The following is a 14,897-nucleotide window of genomic DNA, read 5'->3' as shown; positions in this document are numbered from 1 at the left end:
TTGTTTAAAAAAAAGTTGTATTCAGCACAGATGAACAAATAAAATGCAATAAGGTTCAAAAGTAACTTACATGCAATTAAAAGGAATTCTTTTTCTTAGCAAAAAGAAAAAAATAATATATACTTATGAAATAATATTATAATGGGTAGATTGTGGAGCATACTTGAATTACATAAAAATTATGAGAGATATTGAAATGAGATAACTATTAATTAAGGACGTGAGTAAGTATATTCCAAAATATGTCATATGTAAGAATATATCAGTAAATCAATGAAATTCTTTAAAAAACAAATTTAAAGAAATAAAATTTTCAAAAAAAATATGATTTAGAATAAAAAACTTTATACAATTTTTTTTGATGAGGCAAAATGGACTATTTTATTGGAATAAACTAGCTACAATTAAGTGATTTAAATAGATATTAAAGAAAAATAACTTAAAAGAAATATAAAAGAAAAATAACTTAAATACATTTTTTTAATTTTTCATTGTTGCATTGGATGGAATCTTCTATTAAAAACTGTAAAAACTAAAACATATTAAAAATACGTTATTATACTCGGTGTAATGTTAAAGTAATCATTTATGATAAAAATATGATATTGAAAAGGTTACTAAAAATAAAAATACTAAATTTTAATCACTAAAAATTTAATGACTTGAATGAGTATAAATATATAAAATATGTAAGCATTCAAAATATGTAAGAAATTCCATTCAGTCCGTCAACAAAATTTTAAAAAAAATTATTTATGGAAATAAAAAAAATGAAAATAATTTAGAATAAGAAACTACGTCCCATCTTTTTTTTTTCTTACGATGGGGCGGCGGAATGGAACTTCTTAATGGAATAAATTATGTACAAATAAGTTATTAAAAATGGTTATAAAAGCATTGCGCACAAAATATATAAGAAAATCCAAAGACCGTAAACATTAAAAAAAAGCATTTAAGGAAATAAAAAAAAAATTAAAATATAATTTGGAATAAGAAATTATGACCCTTTTCTTTTCACAATGGGGTGGAATGGATTTTCTTAAAGGAATGAACTAACTGAAAAGAAGTGATTTAATCAGATATAAAAATATTACATTCAAAATGTAAAAGAACGTCCATTCAATCCGTAAAAAAAAATTTTGAAAAATGCAAATTTAAGGAAATTAAAAAAAAAAATTCTTTAGAATAAGAAACTATGCACCCTTTTTTTGACGGGGTGGAATGGATATTCTTAGATTAAAAGTAAGAACATGATTTAAATATAAAAAGTTAAAATTATCTATTAATCTGTCAAAAAAAAGAAATTAAAAAAATTTATTTGCTACTAAAAGAATAATATTAACAGTTTTCTCGACTAACTAAGTAAAACATAATATATACCACATTTTGAATATTACAAAAAATATGTATATAAATTAACAATCACTCTCACATACCTCCATAAAAATTAAACAAAACATTCCTTACATTTACATAGAAAACACTTCAAGATTACAAGAATTTAAAAAAGAGAATGTAATAAATTAATTAAAGCATATTGTTCAATAAGTTTATAAATAGTCTAATTTGTTTAATCACCCCCATTTTATTTAGTTTCGTTGTCTCTCTTATTCAGCATCAATAGTTCGGTTAAATGGAGAAGGCATTTGATGTGTGGGAGTTGGGTCAAAGCTGCTTTTGTCAGATAATCGAGAAAATCTTGAGAGGACATGTCGAGACATTTTCCAAATAAGTCACAGGCAGAATTATTGTGCATGCGTACAAATGTCACTGGGATGATTTTTAAAGTCAGTATAGGAACTATTTCTATCAAAAACAGTATCTGAGTATTGGGACTGTTGTGGAATGCCTTTCACCTCAAAATGTTTCTCAGCGCACATGGTTAAGTCAAATTTTGACATTTAGTAGTTTTAATTATTAAATATTAAATAAAATGTCAATTTATATATTATATAAAATCACTGGAGATCTGTTTAAAGCAGGATTTAGAATGTCACTAATACACAGTACTCTGGTAAATTGAGTTAGCTCACTCTTTCAAACTAACATATTTTGGGGAGCATTTTTTTTCTGATTAGGAGTACTTTCGTTCTGAAAGAGTTACTGAGATTTGAATTCTTTTATCACTGTAAAACTCTTTTTTCCACTGTCTTTTTTAATCGGTCATGTCAATCTCTTCATTTAGTTTCAGTCAAACTAAAATTGCACCTACTAACAATTTAGATCTCACAGTTTCTATTTCTGAAATATTTTAATATCGATGCATCATTCAGACAGTACAACTAGTCATGTGGGTGCTCTACTAATATATTCCGAGTGCTCAGATTTTATTTTTTATAAAAATTAAAATGTTTTCTTCTTAACTAAGTCTAGTTGTTATGGTTCACTCCTTGTAGAATCAAGAGGCGTTTATTTTAGTGAAATAAGTAACTGTCCACATTCTAAATGTAATTGTGTTACTCCCTTAGAAACATGCTGAATTTCTTTTAGAGCAAAAATAAGTGACTACTCATGTTCTAATTCCTATGATGTAGTTCTGGTAAAACCATCTGGTATTTATTTGAGAGAAAGATTAAGTAATTGTCCATATTCTGGTCGCTATGGTGCCATTCCCAGGGGAACATTATGTTACTGTCCAGATTCTACTTGGCACTTGGATGATTCACTTTCGTACCACCAAATTCCAATTGATATGGTACAATATTTGGAACAATGTGGCGTTCTATTCAAAAGAGCATTATGTAACTGTCCAGATTCTACTTGCCACTTCCACCATACTCTAGTTACTGTGGTACAATTCCTAGAACAATGTCGCATGAAATTTAGGGTTATAATATGTAACTGTTCAGATTTCACCTGCCACTTCGGTGATTCACTTTAGTTACACCATATTTTAGCTGCTATGGTGCAATTCCTGGAGCAACGTGGCATTCTATTCAGAAGAATATTAAGTAACTGTCCAGATTGTACTTGCCACTTGGGTGATGCACTTGCAACATATTCCAGTTGCTATGGTACAACTCCTGAAACAATGTAGCATTCTATTCAAAAGAGCATTATGTACCTGTCCAGATTCTACTTGCCACTTGGGTGATTCACTTTCATCAGTTTTAAAATTTCTTTTACATCAAAAATCTGTTTTTCGATGAAAATGATTGAGTCAACATTTATTTAGCTTCAGTAGTTTTAGTAGCTGTCAATAGTTTGTTACAAATGGTTAAGTGGTAAAACACTGTTCTGAATTGTTCACGTGCAGTTAGCTCTCTTCTTCCAAACTATAAAAATAAGTTGACTAGCAATTCCGATTTTTTTTTCTTTGCACAACTAAGATAAATTAGTCCCAGATGCAGAACTGAAATTTGAGATCCTTTCTTTGGGCATAACCACTTTTTGTATCTCTTTACTACACAGTCTATGTGATCTTCTCATCATTAATCGCCTCATTTGGTTTCATTCATTTTAAAACCATTCTACCAATATATTATGAGTGTTTAAATGTCCATGTTTCTAGATATTAAAAGCTTCTTTTCTTTGATTCTAGTTTCCAAGGTTCTTTTAAACTGGAATAACTAAACTCAGTAAAATAATTTTCAAGAGCTTTGTATCTTGCTTACCATTAGTGACAAATGTTTCATGTAATTATGAGGAACATAGTAAAACTGCCCATATTCCAGTTGCTATAGTTCACTTCTTGTAGAATCACGAGGCGCTTATTTTAGTGAAACAATAAGAAACTGAATTCTAGTTGTAATTATGTAAAACTTGGCTGCATTTAATTTAGTGGAACAATTGAGGGAATGATGAATTCTCTTTGTATTCTTCCTCTTATAATTTGTGGAACATTTTTAATTTTCTCGTACGCTATACTACTTGCGTAGATGCGACTTCTATCCATCCATTTTGAGTCCTTAGATTTTACTTTTTTCTTCCTACTGATGAAATTCTCAGCTGATTCCAGTATTTATCATTCTTAATAACTGGTGTAATGGGAAGAATTTAGGAATTATTTTATCTTTAAATTTTGAACTTTTCTTAGGTGATGCTTTCCGGATGATGATTAACATTTTTAACTGGTACAACTTCTAAAGACAGAGTTCAATCTGGAGTATAAAGGAACACATGTCGTTGATTTGTTTCTCAGACATTGCACAAGGGGTCAGTACTGTGAAAATTTATTTATTATCTGTCCTTTTTAAGTCATTAAACCACTTCCTATCAATAAAATTCTTTTCTTAACTTATTCTAGTTTATATTCTTACTTCTGGGGTGCATGCCAGAAATTTAGAAATATGTTACCTTTTATATTCAAGCTTCTTTCTAGGTGATAATTAATCTTAATATTTAATGGAACTGGGAATTTTAAAGTAAAAGTTCAAAATTTGGAGCACAAAATGAACAAATATCGCCTAAATGCTGCTTTTTCTGCAGCTTCATGACCCAACTCAAAAGTCACTTAAAGCTGTTTAATTTAAGCATGGCATATTAGGGGGTGATTGTGGAATTCAGTCGAAAAAATGTTCATTAATTTTCATTGATTATTTTCAAAAAATTTTCATTAGATTTCAAGGAAAAAAATAACATTTCTGGTAACAATAACAAACAATACCATTGCTTCTACTTAACATAGTCAACATACATCAACATTTTATGCCGCAAACATTATTGCCTTGCATTTTGTATTTCTTTTTTCATTTAAGTAAATAAAACCATAATTAAGAACGACAATTAGAAGGACAATATACAACGATAATTAGGAGTTGAAAAATATTTTGGATGAACCATCTTAATAGCCAGAAAATAGTTTATCACCAATATAACCAAATAAATTGTTTGTTTGGTATTTATTAAAACGGAAAATATTTTTAAAAAATCAACCTTTTGTTTAATAATATTGACGTATTTAATACTTGAATTGAGCCAGAGATTCATGAGAAATAAAGATTCAAACGTTTATACGGAAAAATATTTTTTTTGTTATTTCCCTAAACTTAAATATATTTTAAAAATTTTAAGTAGGTTAGAAAAGTTGAAAAAAAGATACAAAAAACCTACGCAAAGATTCCATGATTGGTTAAAGCAAGATTCTTAGTTTCAATTGTTTAGTTTGCAGGAATTCCTCTGCCGGACAAATTCAATAGCACGAAAAGATAAATGTCGTTAGTTATGTAGTAATCAAATGAAAAGGGAAAATAAATTTTATTTTTTTAAACCAAAATTATGTTTGGAGTTTTTCTATGAAAAGAAAAAGTTATAATTTCCACATAAGTTAAATAAAAAAATAATTTTAACATTGAACAGAAAACTACTAATTCTAACCAAAAAAAATATGTTTCATAAAAAATTTCAAAAAAAATGTCAAAACTAATGTAAATATATTTTTTACATAAAAAATTTAATGTAGAAAATGATAATAAAATTAATTATGTACAGACAAGAATTCTATTACACAAAATTTAAAGATAATTTTTCACATAAAACATAAAGACCATACAGTATGCATATCAAGTAAGAATTTTATTACATATTTTGATAATTTTTGTTTAGTTTTTTTAAAATATTTTTTAGTTTATTTTTCAAATTTTTCTCTTTATTTTGCTTTCTTGTCTTTTATAATTTTTTATACAAAATGTTGAATCTATTAATTGGCCAAATTAAACCAGATATTTATTAAAACAGATTAATATAAACAAAACGTGATAAGGTTGCCCAGCGTAAGCTCATTACGGCATAAGTTTGATTGTTGGCACTAAAAAACTTTACCAATCTTTGTCAAAGTGAAGTAACAATTTGGATTTATTACGATTTACTTTTAAGAAACGGGTTTGTTTGATGTAAGTCAACCCCAAAATCTTTTTGATTGGCTTCCAGTCTTCCAGTAAATGAAATGACATTTTCTTTTCCAACAAAAGCTCCACTCTACTTTTAAAAGCATTTTATCAATTTCATGACAAATACTTAAAATTACACATTAATAGGTTTCACTTTTGAAAAACATCCTTTTAATAACATCAAATGGTACTGCCCAATAAATTTAAATACTGAAATCTAAATAGACATAATTCACTTATCAATCATTCACTCGATTCACTGTTTTTTTTTATTTGAGTTATTTGATTCGAATCTATAGTTTCAAATCAAACTTTTCAGAGCATTAAAAAATGCTAGACAATTTTAAGATATTCTTTGAATAAAAAATTTATTAATAGAATTATAAACAACTATTAAGCAACTATAATTTATATTTAAAAAAAAGATTTTGTCAAAAAAAGATAACTTTTACCCGAAAAATCTTTAGTTTAAATTATTATCAGGAACTCTACACAATACAATTCACTCAATTAATTATAAATTATGAGAAAAAGTATAAATACTGATGCAAAGATGAACATTTTTTTTAAAAAATATTTATTTAAAATATATTATTTGTGGTATTTTCAAAATTTTCTTTTGACAATATAAGTTTGAAAACTGTGAAATGCTTAAAAAGTAATCAATCACAAAATAAAAAAAAATTATAGGTACTTAAAAAATGATTTTAGAAGTCTTCAAAATAACTTTAATATTAAAAATTCTTGAAATTGTGTATAAAATCAAAAAAATATTCTCATCTTTTAAATATAAAGATTAAAATAATGAAAGTAATTTTTCAACACAGTACTGTACACTAAATATAAAACTAGACGCATGAAAGCTGTACCCTCTTTTTTAAGTTGAACACATATAATGCAAGCAAAATTTTTAAAAAATGCAAAATATTTCACAAAATAAAATAACAGACAGTTTGCTTTTCCTTTGGTAATTTTTTTTTCAAGTTGTTTTTTTTTTTTTTTTTTTTTTTTTTTTTTTCCTCCAAGTTTTTTTTTTTTTTTTTTTTTTTTTTTTTTTTTCAAGTTTTATTTATTCTTTTTTTATCATTTCTTGTTCTTTTATTTTATTTTTTTCTTCCATTCATTTTTTTTTTTTTTTTTTTTTTTTCATTTTTTAAAATTTTTTTTAGCAAACTGGGTTGTTGTTTAGAACATGATTGGGTACAAACAATAACAATCTGGAAAACACAAAAATTACAAAGAAATTACAAGATTTTCATGGAGGTCAAATAGTTGAATGTAGAAAAATAATGAATATCAACTAAATAGTTAAACTGATAGTTCAATAAATTTAGAAAATAAAATTGTTCGTTTTTTTATTAAAGAGCTTTTCTAAACTTAAAACAATCTAAATACCATACTTAAATAAAATGGAATACGGTTCCTATTAATATTTTATAAATATTATAGAAATAAATATAAAAGAATAATAACCCAAATGCAATTTTTTTTTATTGCATTGGATGGAATAGAATTTCTTCGATTAAAAATTGTATGAACTTAAACATTTAAAATACGTTATTATACTCGGTGTAATGTTAAAGTAATTGTTTATGATAAAAATATGATATTGTAAAGGTTACTAAAAATAAAAATACTAAATTTTAATCACTAAAAATTTAATGACTTGAATGAGTATAAATATATAAAATAAGTAAGCATTCAAAATATGTAAGAAATTCCATTCAGTCCGTCAACAAAATTTAAAAAAAAATTATTTATGGAAATAAAAAAAATAAAAATAATTTAGAATAAGAAACTACGTCCCATCTTTTTTTTTTCTTACGATGGGGCGGCGGAATGGAACTTCTTAATGGAATAAATTATATACAAATAAGTTATTAATAATGGTTATAAAAGCATTGCGCACAAAATATATAAGAAAATCCAAAGACCGTAAACATTAAAAAAAAAGCATTTAAGGAAAAAAAAATTTAAATATAATTTGGAATAAAAAATTTAAATATAATTGGGAATAAAAAATTATAACCCATCTTTTTTTTTTTTTTCAAGTTTTATTTATTCTTTTTTTATCATTTCTTGTTCTTTTATTCTATTTTTTTCTTCCATTCATTTTTTTTTTTTTTTTTTCATTTTTTAAAATTTTTTTTAGCAAACTGGGTTGTTGTTTAGAACATGATTGGGTACAAACAATAACAATCTGGAAAACACAAAAATAACAAAGAAATTACAAGATTTTCATGGAGGTCAAATAGTTGAATGTAGAAAAATAATGAATATCAACTAAATAGTTAAACTGATAGTTCAATAAATTTAGAAAATAAAATTGTTCGTTTTTTTATTAAAGAGCTTTTCTAAACTTAAAACAATCTAAATACCATACTTAAATAAAATGGAATACGGTTACTATTAATATTTTATAAATATTATAGAAATAAATATAAAAGAATAATAACCCAAATGCAATTTTTTTTATTGCATTGGATGGAATAGAATTTCTTCGATTAAAAATTGTATGAACTTAAACATTTAAAATACGTTATTATACTCGGTGTAATGTTAAAGTAATTGTTTATGATAAAAATATGATATTGTAAAGGTTACTAAAAATAAAAATACTAAATTTTAATCACTAAAAATTTAATGACTTGAATGAGTATAAATATATAAAATAAGTAAGCATTCAAAATATGTAAGAAATTCCATTCAGTCCGTCAACAAAATTTTAAAAAAAATTATTTATGGAAATAAAAAAAATGAAAATAATTTAGAATAAGAAACTACGTCCCATCTTTTTTTTTTCTTACGATGGGACGGCGGAATGGAACTTCTTAATGGAATAAATTATATACAAATAAGTTATTAATAATGGTTATAAAAGCATTGCGCACAAAATATATAAGAAAATCCAAAGACCGTAAACATTAAAAAAAAGCATTTAAGGAAAAAAAAATTTAAATATAATTTGGAATAAAAAATTTAAATATAATTTGGAATAAAAAATTATAACCCATCTTTTTTTTTTTTTTTTTTTTTACAATGGGGTGGAATGGATTTTCTTAAAGGAATGAACTAACTGAAAAGAAGTGATTTAATCAGATATAAAAATATTACATTCAAAATGTAAAAGAACGTCCATTCAATCCGTAAAAAAAAAATTTTAAAAATGCAAATTTAAGGAAATTAAAAAAAAATATATTAATTTAGAATAAGAAACTATGCACCCTTTTTTTTGACGGGGTGGAATGGATATTCTATGATTAAAAGTAAGTACATGATTTAAATATAAAATGTATAAATTATCTATTAATCTGCCAAAAAAAAAATAAAATCAAAAAATTTATTTGCAACTGAAAGAATATTAACTGTTTTCTCTACCAACTAAGTAAAACATAATATATGCCGCATTTTGAATATGACAATAAATATGTATATAAATTAACACACTTCACATGCCTCCATAAAAATTAAAAAATGTAGCAAAATATTCCTTATATTTACAAAGAAAACACTTCAAGAGAAAGCACTTCAAGATTACAAGAATTTAAAAAAAAGAATGTAATAAATTAACTAAAGCATATTGTCCAGTAAGTTTATAAATAGTCTAATTTATTTAATCACCCCCATTTTATTTAGTTCGTTGTCTCTGTTATTCAGCATCAATAGTTCGGTTAAATGGAGCAGGCATTTCATGTGTGGGAGTTGGGTCAAAGCTGCTTTTGTCTGATAATCTAGAAAATCTTTAGAGGACATGTCGAGACATTTCTCTAAATATTCTTCATTTAAATATGTATCTTCTGATCGACTAATTTCACTTATTTTTAAAGCTGGATATCTTATAGAGCCAAACCTAAAGCTGTGGCAGAAATCATCTCCTTGTCAATACATTTTTTGGACATTTCACACACAATTGGGTATACAGTATTGTGCTACATTGTTTAGCTACAGATTCAAACGTCTAAAATAATTTGGTTATAACACATTTTTTTCTTTCTTTGTTTTTAAAATTAGTATATTCTGCACTCAGTCAATGGATACAATCACTTTAACTGTCGTTCAAACACTGTCTTTTCAATCAAAAGCTTTTCTTTCAAAGGAATTCAGGCTATTTGCAACTACTTTATCTGTCGCAACTTCCAATTTATTTATTTTTTTGTTTGATATGTTACATTATTGGACTAGAATTAAGAGTAGAAACCTTATTTTCATATTTTTTTAACTTTTTAAACGGGACATTTCAGAGTGAAAATTCAAAGACTGAGACAGAGATCAATAATTTGTCAAACAGTTCCTTGGATATTGATGACGTGAATGATAAAATACTGTCAAAAATTAAGGGATGGTAAAATACTGCCCCCACTTTTTCCAAGCAAAAATAATTTGACTGGCAACTTCGGTTCTATTTTTTTTGTTGCAAAGCTAAGGTTTATTTGTCCTGGATGGCAGAACCAAAATTTGAGTTCCTTCTTTTGGACATCATCAATTTTCGTATCACTCTACCAATCAGTCTATATAATCTTCTCTCTTCATTTTGTATCATTCAAATTAAAACTGGAACTATTGACAACTTAACTGTCTCAAATTCTGTTTTTGATATATTTTATTCTTGGTTCTCTTTCTTCCAGGACTTCATGTGGGATGGATTATCTAACTAATCCATTCCGAATGCTCAGCATTCCGTCTTTCTAATGCATAAAATCTTCTTACATATTTTCTTCTATTCTTAATGGTTTTTACAATTGGAGATTTCAAAGTAAAACTTCAAAAGCTGCATCACAGATCCACAGGTCATCGTACAGTTTTTTAGACATTGTATGGGTAAAAGGAATAATACTCTGGTAAATTGAGTTAGCTCTCTCTTTCAAAATAAAATATATTGGGGAGCATTTTTTTCTGATTAAGAGCACTTTCTAAGTTTAATTCTTTTATCACTCTTTTTCCACTGTCTTTTTAATCGGTCATGTCATTAATCTCTTCATTTAGTTTCAGTCAAACTAAAACTGCAACTACTAACAATTTAGGTGTCCATATTTCTATTTCTGAAACATGGACACCTAACAGTACAGCTATTACAACCTTAGCCTTTAAAACAGTACAACTAGTCATGTGAGAGTTCCACTAACACATTCCAAGCGCTCAGATTTTATTTTCATGAAAATTAAAATCTGTTTTCATCTTAACTAAGTCTAGTTGCTATGGTTCACTCCTTGTAGAACCAAGAGGCATTTATTTTAGTGAAAAAATAAAGATTTTCCCTTAGAAACATGCTGCTTTTATTTCAGAGGAAAAATAAGTGATCATCCACATTCTAATTCTTATGATGTAGTTCTGGTAAAACCATCTGGTATATATTTCAGAGAAAGATTAAAAAATTTTAAATATTCTGGTCGCTATGGTGCAATTCCCAGCACTATGCGGTATTCAATTCAGGGGTGCATTTTGCAAGTGTCCAGATTCTACTTGCCACTTAGGCAAATCACTTGCACCATATTCTAGTTGATATGGTGCAATTACTGGAACTATGTGGCATTCTATACAGTAGAATATAACGTAACGGTCCAGATTCTACTTGCTACTTGGATGATTCACTTTCGTGCACCATATTCCAGTTGCTATGGTACAATTTCTGGAACAATGTGGCATTCTATTAAGGGGAACATTTTGTAACTGTCCAGATTCTACTTGCCTTATGGATGATTCACTTTAGTTACACCATATTCTTCTTGATATGGTGCAATTCCCAGAACAATGCTCCATTAAATTCAGGGGAACATTTTTTTAACTGTCCAGGTTCTACTTGCCACTCTCATGATTCACTTTAGTGACACCATATTCTAGTTGCTATGGAACAATTTCTGGAACACTGTGGCATTCTATTCCGGGGAATATTTTGTAACTGTCCAAATTCTACTTTCCCTATGGGTGATTCATTTTAGTTCCATCATACTCTCTTTGATATGGTACAATTCCCAGAACAATGCTCCATTAAATTCAGGGGAACATGTTTTAACTGTCCAGGTTCTACTTGCCACTCTCATGATTCACCTTAGAGACACCATATTCTAGTTGCTATGGTACAATTTCTGGAACACTGTGGCATTCTAATCCGGAGAATATTTTGTAACTGTCCAAATTCTACTTTCCCTATGGGTGATTCATTTTAGTTACATCATACTCTCTTTGATATGGTACAATTCCCAGAACAATGCTCCATTAAATTCAGGGAAACATTTTTTAACTGTCCAGGTTCTACTTGCCACTCTCATGATTCACTTTAGTGACACCATATTCTAGCTGCTATGGAACAATTTCTTGAACACTGTGGCATTCTATTCCGGAGAATATTTTGTAACTGTCCAAATTCTACTTTCCCTATGGGTGATTCATTTTAGTTGCATCATACTCTCTTTGATATGGTACAATTCCCAGAACAATGCTCCATTAAATTCAGGGGAACATTTTTTAACTGTCCAGGTTCCACTTGCCACTCTCATGATTCACTTTAGTGACACCATATTCTAGTTGCTATGGAACAATTTCTTGAACACTGTGGCATTCTATTCCGGAGAATATTTTGTAACTGTCCAAATTCTACTTTCCCTATGGGTGATTCATTTTAGTTACATCATACTCTCTTTGATATGGTACAATTCCCAGAACAATGCTCCATTAAATTCAGGGAAACATTTTTTAACTGTCCAGGTTCTACTTGCCACTCTCATGACTCACTTTAGTGACACCATATTCTAGTTGCTATGGAACAATATCTGGAACACTGTGGCATTCTATTCCGGGGAATATTTTGTAACTGTCCAAATTCTACTTTCCCTATGGGTGATTCATTTTAGTTACATCATACTCTCTTTGATATGGTACAATTCCCAGAACAATGCTCCATTAAATTCAGGGGAACATTTTTTAACTGTCCAGGTTCTACTTGCCACTCTCATGATTCACTTTAGTGACACCATATTCTAGCTGCTATGGAACAATTTCTGGAACACTGTGGCATTCTATTCCGGGGAATATTTTGTAACTGTCCAAATTCTACTTTCCCTATGGGTGATTCATTTTAGTTACATCATACTCTCTTTGATATGGTACAATTCCCAGAACAATGCTCCATTAAATTCAGGGGAACATTTTTTAACTGTCCAGGTTCTACTTGCCACTCTCTTTTGCAACATTTTGCAACTATCCAGATTCCTCTTGCCACTTGGATGATTCACTTTCGTTAACACCATATTCTATTACGATTTCTGGAACAATGTGGCTTTCTATTGAGGGGAACATTTGGTAACTGTCCAGATTCCTCTTGCCACTTGGATGATTCACTTTCGTGACACCATATTCTAGTTGCTATTTCACGATTTCTGGAACAATGTGGCATTCTAGTGAAGGGAACATTATGTAACCGTCCAGATTTTACTTGCCACTTGGGTGATTCACTTTAGTTAAACCGTATTCTAGCCGCAACTGTAACAGTACATTTCTATATTAGCTTTAATTGTTGATCAATTGAGGAAATACTAAATTCTTTGTATTTATTTTCTTCCTCTTATATTTTGTGGAACTTATTTTAGTTTTTGCACTTTAGTTTTCGCATCTACACAGTGCTACTTGTGTAGATGCGCTCTTTATTAGACCTTTTTCAAGTCATCAGATTCCAAACTTTTTCCTTTTATTAAAATTCTCTTTATAAGTTATTCTAATTTCTATTATTTTTAGGTACCTGGAAGAAATTTAGAAATATATTTCCCTTTGTTTTCAAGCTTTTTTCTAGGTGATGTTTAATCACAATATTCAATGTAACTGGAAATTTTAAAGTAAAATTTCACAATTTGGAGCACAAATATCCCCAAAATGTTTCTTAGGCTTGAAGTCCTACAAGTGCAACTATCTCGCTATATTTTAATGAGAAAAAGGATTTAGTATATTTGTTTTCTTTTGTCAGAAATTTATTTCCAGTAAACATTATCACACAGTCTTTTGAATAAGACCATCAATATTCTTTAATCTTGTTAACTAAACTATTTTCTAATTGTATCTATAAGCTACTTTCATATCGTGTAAACAGTCTTTCAGAACATTTTATTAGTTTCTTTTTCGTATCAAAATTCTTTTTGTCCACAGAGTTATAAAATTTCTATTTTATGCTTCTTTGGATTATACTATTCTTCTCATTTCGTACTTTCAATGATATCAAATTGCAGGGTTTTTCTGAATTCCTCGTCATAGGGATCGGTTGTTGGTCCTTACATAAAAAAGTTATTTTTGGAATATCTGCAGTTATGTGACCCAACTAAAAGTTAATTCTTTCAACTGTTTGATTTAAGCATGACCTATTTGGGGGTGATTCCAAAACTTTCAGCTTTCTTAAAATGTTCATTAGTTTTCATGAGAAATGTTAAAAAAAATTGAAGAATAACAATACCATTGCTTCGAGTTAAAATAATCAAAATACATCAACATTTATTTTATCCCAAAATAATTTTTTCTGGTATTCTTATTTTCTTTTTCAATTTAAGTAATTAAAACCATAATTAAATACATAACCATAATTAAATACATAAATGCAATATACCTAGTGTTAAAAAAATACTTGAGGAGAAACATCTCAGATATAAAAAATGGTTAATCACTTATGCAAAAATACAGTTGAATCTTATCTCAATACTCTCGAAAATTACAAAACCTTGAATATTTAGAGTACAGTATGCGTGCATTATTTTTTTAGCTTTGAAAAAAACTTAAAACATAAAATTGGCACAAACACTACTTTTTAGTTCTTTAAATAAACCTCAAAAAAGAAACTATTCATTTTTGAAGATAAATTTGTTTTACAAAATTTACTACAAAAAAATTTTTACATTATTACATTAATACTTTAAAAATTAATCAGATAATATTTTGTTTAATGAATCTTGTCTTTGATATCAGTTTTGACACTTTCCTTTCAATATTTTGAACCATCAAAATATATAGTTCTACCAATGAGTGAGAACAACGAAAAAAATATCTATTGATGTAGTCAATCAAATAAGTAAAGATTGTTCGTTGGAATTCATC

The sequence above is a fragment of the Parasteatoda tepidariorum genome, chromosome 4 (genome assembly GCF_982258835.1).
Source record: "Parasteatoda tepidariorum strain Cologne lab strain chromosome 4, Ptep-v5.0, whole genome shotgun sequence".
Taxonomy (NCBI): Eukaryota; Metazoa; Arthropoda; class Arachnida; order Araneae; family Theridiidae; genus Parasteatoda; species Parasteatoda tepidariorum.
Note: the sequence above shows the minus strand (reverse complement) of the source record.